Source organism: Sinocyclocheilus anshuiensis, unplaced genomic scaffold, assembly GCF_001515605.1.
Source record: "Sinocyclocheilus anshuiensis isolate Anshui unplaced genomic scaffold, SAMN03320099.WGS_v1.1 scaffold308, whole genome shotgun sequence".
Taxonomy (NCBI): Eukaryota; Metazoa; Chordata; class Actinopteri; order Cypriniformes; family Cyprinidae; genus Sinocyclocheilus; species Sinocyclocheilus anshuiensis.
In genome coordinates, this window is record NW_015558619.1 from 1,812,938 (window position 1) to 1,820,289 (window position 7,352).

Here is a 7,352-nt window from a genome sequence, read left to right on the forward strand (position 1 = left end):
TGTCATTCACACAAACACTAAACACCATCATGGTAACACACATGAAACTGAAATAATGCAATAAACATTCATTTAACAACATTAGGTGTAACACACAACCCTAATATACAAAACTGATAATAAAAAACTAAGAAGAAACATAGTTATTTCAACAAAAAAAAACATCAAATTTGAAATGTAACGCAGGGAATTCTGGGAATGTCAATTTGCGGTTATTCACTGTAAATTATACGGTATTTTCACTTCCAAAAACGGTATACTACCTTAAAATTTATGTCCAATACATGTAATGTCCAATACAGTTTTTCACCGTATATAGTAGGGGAATTTACCGTTAACCATTTAACAAGTTTTTACTGTAGCATTTTTACAGTCTTTTACTCTTAAATTCACGGTCATTTTTTACAGTGTAATTCTTAATGAAAAAATAAAATTTTCCACTGGGAAGACGTACTTCTTCTAATGGCTTCTAAAAGCTTCGAGATGGAGATGCTTCATACTTCTCTAATCATCTCATGATCCTGCAACACATCAGCGGACACACTTCAGAAGCAGAGAGCGAAGGGATCAAATGACAGGGAGAGGAGAGGAGGAGCAGAAAGCAGGAGAAAAGAGGAGACGTCCAGCACTGCAGACCTCACCCAGTCCCTCAGGACTTTCCTCATTTCCTCTAATTCAATCTGTTTGCTCCGAGCACATCAGCCATCGCCCGAGCTCCACACCAACATATACGCTCATACAGGAAACAGTTCCTCAGCCAATGCCTTTTATTTGCTCCACTGATCTGATGCAACTGCTTTGTTTGATTTGTTAGAGCCGTGGACATCTGGTTCAAGCGAAATCTGAACATTAAACAGAATATTACGGAAATGATCCTAAATAAAGATGTGATCTAATCCTGTACAGAATGTTCTGACACACGCCTTTGTCAAACTGTGCAGGGCGTGTGTTCAAAACTACAAAACACTTCTGAAAATTATGTTCGATCTGCAATAATGCAACGTTCAGCCCGGACTCTGAGACACAACTGGACGTTGCAATTAGTTTTGCTTCCTTTGAGGTCGCAAAGGGGCTCAAAGCAGTGAGTATCAAAGCAATCGGGCAGACAAATGGCTTTCAGTTCCTCTGCCTCCATTGGGTTAGATGCTCTCAGATCCAAAAATAAGAGCGTAAATTAAATTCCAGGCAGCCCGAGGAGCGGCAGCTGTAGAAACACGGAGAAGGGGGTGTTTCAGGCATGTGCTCGTTCAGAATTAAATGAAAATTCACCTGTTTCTAAATACATGTTGTAAATTTGGCCTCGCAATGTTCAATCAAACTGGATTTTCCGGTGAAATGAGAGACTTCTACAATTATTTAGTGAGTTTAAACTCCACCCCCTTAAGCTCGCATTTAGACCCGCCTCCATTTTTGAGTGCCACACCCACATTTCAACATCCAATCAGCAACTGATGCATAGAAGCAAGTCCCCGCCCAACATTTTTTTCTGTTTTCGATAATCTGTTAAACAGAAAAGAAAAGATTTGTCGCTATTACACTTTCAACATGACGTTAAAAAAGCCAAAACATGCCCTGCACTTTGGAGAAAGTTACTATATATACACATTATTTATTAAAATGAATCAACATGTTGAATGCCACAATAATTTTAAAGTGCTTTATTAATAAAAATATAGAATTACTTTTTTCCATTTGTTCAATTTGTGAAAAACAGCATGGGAAATCATGTTTTGATGATTTCCTATTTTTTTCTGTGTTTTACTTTTGCATTTAAAATTTTGAATTTATTTTGCAACAATTATGACTATTTGAATAAAATTTTTTTTTTTACTTTTCAATCATTTCAAATGGTGTTACGATTTTTACATAGCATTGAAAAGTCTGATTCATGTTCAAACTGGTTCAAAAACTAGATTTACTGGTTGTTTTAAATCATCGCTTAAATGCATTTAAATATGTTCATATGAAAAATGTACAATATATTATTTTCTGATACAAAATGAACAGGGATTTTTAATCTGTAATGATTTTAAAATGCTTTATTCATAAAAAATATATAATATTTGTTTCCATATGTTTGATTTGTAAAAAAACAGCATGGAAAAAATCATGCTTTGATTATTTCTAATAATTTTTTTTTACTTTTTGCATTGAACATTTTGATTTTATTTTGCAAAAAAAAAAAAAAAAAAAATTAGAGCAAATACAAAATCTAAAACCTATATCAAATAGTCTCAAAAAAGGCTGAATTTGTTTTCTAAAAAAATATTATAATTTACAATATAATTTTTTCCAGCTTTATCACCCAGCCCTAACACAAACAGTACTCTCTTTCTAGGGGCCACCCATAGGGACCATGTGTCCGTCACCTGTTGTCCACAGTCATGACAGCTGGTCCCCAGTCACTTACAGCCTCCAAACCTCGAGCGCTCCTCCCCTCTTTAACACACAGAACGTCCCTGATGGTAAACATCGAACCCCCACCACCTGTCCTACTGTAACACGGTCTGTGCTGAGAAATGAACTCACCCTCGCCGTACAACAGGTATCCCTTTATGAAAAAAGCCACGGGATATTGTGTCGCTGAACGCTTCGCTGCTCTTGAGTGGAAGCTCCATTTTGTTGGGAAGTGTCGGAGGGAAACTGTGATGTTGTTATTGGACAGGCGCACCGAAAGCCATTCACATGATGGAAATATCGACAGGAGAGTCTGTGAATTCTACTGCTTATTTTGGCTGCTATGAAGAGAATCAAGCGATTCACTGAAGTGCAGGAAAGAGCTTGGAATTTGATTAATGCAAGAACACATGAACACGTTTAATGATAAGATGGTACTGATGCTAAACAATCAATCAAACTTCAACGAACTAACTAAAATAAGCTGGAGCCAATTTAAACCAGTTTCATGGGATGCAAATCAAGGTTTCATTACTCAAATAGGCCAGAAACATTAACATTCATGCAAACGTTAAAGGAATAGTTCAGCCAGAAATGAAATTAGATGAAAATGCACTCACTCTCAGGCCATCCAAGATGTAGATGAGTTTGTTTCTTCATCAGATTTGGAGAAATGCAGCATTGCATCACTTGCTCAGCAATGGATCCTCTGCAGTGAATGGGTGCCGTCAGAATGAGAGTCCAAACAGCTGATAAAAACATCACAATAATCCACAAGTAATCCACACCACTCCAGTCCATCAGTTAACATCTCGAGAAGCCAAAAGCTGTGTGTTACTAAAAAACAAATCCATCATTAAGATGTTTTAACTCTAATCAGTTGTTTTCAGCCAAAATACGAGTCCATAATCCATAATAACGCTTCCTCCAGTGAAAAAGTCCATTTCCTGTTGTCTCTCACATCAAAATCCAGCCACATATCTGTTTAGAGCTGTTTTGGACTGTAAACAGTGTTTGATCTGTGCAGATCTCTCTCCTGATTCAGACCAGACCACATTTTCACTGGAGAAAGCGATATTATGGATATTATTTTAGCTGGAACCAATGGGTTGCGGTTAAAACATCTTAATGATGGATTTGTTTCTCACAAACACGCAGCTTTTGTCTTCTCCAGATGTTAACTGATGGACTGGAGTGGTGTGGATTACTTGTGGATTATTGTGATGTTTTTATCAGCTGTTTGGACTCTCATTCTGACGGCACCCATTCACTGCAGAGGATCCATTGCTGAGCAAGTGATGCAATGCTGCATTTCTCCAAATCTGATGAAGAAACAAACTCATCTACATCTTGGATGACTTGAGGGTGAGAATATATTCAGCGAATGTTCCTTTTTGGGTGAACTATTCCTTTAACATGCATTCTTGCATTGTTCCGGCAGTAAAAACCTCCAGAAATCAAGTAGGTAACTATAAACATGTCAACAGTTCTATTTTAACAATTTATTTTAAACTAATAACTGTTGCTGTGCCATGCTGAGAGAAAACTAGCCAAGAAAACTGACTGCAGATGAAGACGCCTACAACAACGCTCCTTGGGGCGATGCGTATTTGTGTTGCATTAGGAATTGCGTGCGGTCTAACACATTTCAGAAAAGCAATGCATGAAATTAAGATCCAAAGCACCTGCATTTGTGTAGAGTTTGTTTAAGGCCATACTGCAGCTCTATAGTTGTAAAGCAAGCTGAGGAAGTCTTCTTGAGCAAATAGGTCTGTGCATAAAGCTGATGCATCAAGAGGGGGAAAAAAAACGAATGCAGAGTGCATTTTCTGTGCCAAGCTCTTAAATGCCACTACACTCAGAAAACTTGCCAAGAGCCCAACCAGAACCAAAGCTTTTACCAATAAAACTGACTCAATCATCTGCCAAATCTTGATTAAAACTATAAAAGGGAAGGGGTAAATATTAATTAGAGAAGAGATAAAAAAGAAATTTGTCTTCCAAAGAGCAAAAATCAACATGGTGCTGACTGAAGCATCAAATGAAAGGTCATTTCACACCAGTGTGAAGAATGCTTCATGAGTTCTCAGACTGCAGTGAGAAATAGTTTCACACCAGATCTCATTCACACCAATGATTCTATGCATCCAAAGACAAAAGGTTATTTAAAGAAACAGCATGCTCATTTTATGAGGAAGCCTTTCTAGAATAATGCATATGCACTCTTAAAAAAAATGGTTATTTATTGGCATTAATGGTTCCATGAAGAACCTTTAACATCCATGGAACCATAAAAGGTTCTTTACAAATGAAAAAGCTTTTCAAAATGGCTCTTTTAAGAACCTTTTACTTGGAGGTTCTTTGAGGAACCAAAAATGGTTCTTCCATGACATTACTTTGAAACTCCCCATGAAACCTTTATTTTTAATAGTGCATATGCATAAAAACTGCTCAGAAAGTCCTCAAGATTTGATATCCAGGTGCAAACATCACCCAGAGACTAAATGTGGCCATAATATATAGTAGGTGGGGCTCTAGTGTAAAAACAAATGGAATATGTGAGCAGCGTCACTCCAGGGGTCCAACAAAACCATCTGGAGCTGCTTTAAATTCCAGTGAATTTGCAAGTTTCAGGTCTTCTTTAACACCTCCAAATCCCCTCCCGCCATTAAACTAATGAAATATCCTGCTGTCAGAACACACAATGCACTCCTTGCCGTCTCTGGTGAATGTTGCTGGGAGAGACAGAATCCCTATGGGGACTGCGTGGCGCTCGGGAGGGCATTCAGGCTGTGTTTGCAATAGCATACGACTTCATATTGTACATATTAAAAAAAAAATAATTATCCTATTCTATAGCTTTCTATTAACTAGTTGTCTAATAAAACTGCTAAATATAGTTGTCTCTTTGACAACTTGCATCAGCTAAATGCATAAATGCAAACAGCATGTGAAAGTCAAAACTCATCAAAATAGAGCTGCAATCAATGCACTACTCCTACCTATCCATTTTCTGTGTTTTTTAACGTTTTCTTGACACAACCTTTATGCTAAGAAGAGATTAAAATTGGATTACAGTGCAAAATAGCCATTTTAATATTTGCAATGACAACTGGATGCCACTTGAAACATTTAAGCTGTCTTCGTGCATACTATTAAAGAACAGTTGCACAGTACGCTAGTATTGCATTCCGATGTTATGCGTCATGCGCGTGGCTTTATGACATCACAAACACTCGCGGTGCGTTACATGTGCCATTATGACATCATGTCCGACTGTTTTGCTGCACTAGTTTCATGGTTTCCATTAATGTGGCGACTGCGTAACCGCGCAAATGTGCGTTATTTATTTAGTGCGATTTTTGCGCACTTGCCCAGAATAAGCACGCAAAGGCCGCATTAGTACTGCAGCATGACAAACAAACACTCTATGTGTAACCTCTCAAGCGATTACCACAATTTAAATCCACAACTGCAGGGAATGTCACGAATAGCCTCTGATCATCATTCGCAAACGGACGCGACGCGACGCCTGAAGTGTGAAAACACAAACCCGCGGGGACGATTGGAGGATGTTAGTAACCCGCTGCGGTTCTGTCGCGCAACAGTAACGTGTGTAATGGTGATTTCTCTTTGGAGTACCGCAGTGAGATGATGGGCACCGGATCAACATCCATTTCAGGTCACTGAGAGTAACGCGCCAGATTTACACATTTATACCATTAGATGACGAGTTACCTCATCACAAACTGCTAAATCACATCCATACAGTAAGATTACTGATTACAGTAACCTCTGGTTATGCAAATGCATGTCTGCGCTTTAATAAGGCAAAACTCCAGCCTCAGGATCTGACCACGCCTGTTTGCATCCATATTCTACTGTACTGTTATTCCACAGCTCACGTCTATGATTCCCACTATCATATAACCACATCTAACCTCAATCTTTGTTTGTAGGCTATATAACATACACTGCATTAACTAATAATTATTATTTGAATGCATCAAGGCCTCTAAATCTGGATCACCATTTAATACACCTGGATTTATATCATTGACGCAAACTCCTCTCATTTGGACTCCATCGCCACCCACGTATTTATGAGAAATCACTGTTATTATTGCGGCAAACGGGTCTAAGCGAGCGCATTTCAGCTTGTACGTTCTTAATAAAACAACTGAAGATAAAATAAAAGGTTTGTTTGTACTTACCGATAAAAGAATACGTGATAAACTTCACCGCCTTTGGAGTCCGCAGCGCGCAATGAGCGAGAGAGAGGCTGGACACACTGCGCTGGGAGTGACCGATGCGCACTGCCTCCCTCCCCGTCAGCTGCTGCACTCAGACGCGGGGCGGGGAATCTGCTCGCCCTACTACGGCGAGATAGCGCGGCCTTTGTCATAGTAGCGGGGAGAAGTTGGATTCGTTTAGTGAATCGATTCGCGCTTTGTGTGAACCGACTTACTGATTCGTTTCTTGCGTTTTTGATGTTTACGTTCGATGAGAAGTCCGAAACATGTTCGAACCGGTTCAAAAACGAAATGTACTGATTCTTTTGAATTCTCGTTCATACGCGTTTGCACAACGTAGGCCTACTTTTGATGTAAATTATCACGATATTTTATGCCAGATAAAATACCTACCAATATTGTGCCAGACGTTGTTTATGTGTCTTACTTACCTCATACATTGTATGCCCACAGATTTGTTTTACTCCGTGATTTGCAAAAGCTTTGCGAATCAGTTCAGATGAATCGACTCAAAAGAACCACTGACTCACTATGGACTGTTCTAAGGTCAGTGCATATACAGCGTTTAGGCCAGACATCTGTGATGCTTATGAGTCCGTGCTTTGATGTAATATTGAAATATGATGCACTTTAAAATCAAAACCTGTTCCTCCAGCCTAAAATAATTTTGGGGGCAGATGCTGGGCAATTTAAAATGCAATA

The 7,352-nt window shown here is 38.8% G+C and overlaps 1 pseudogene; it reads right to left on the minus strand.

Moving 5' to 3' along the window:
• Window positions 1-6,737, minus strand: part of LOC107680472 (spectrin beta chain, non-erythrocytic 1-like) — a 115,147-nt pseudogene extending 108,410 nt beyond the window's left edge.
• Window positions 6,738-7,352: the final 615 nt, after the last annotated feature.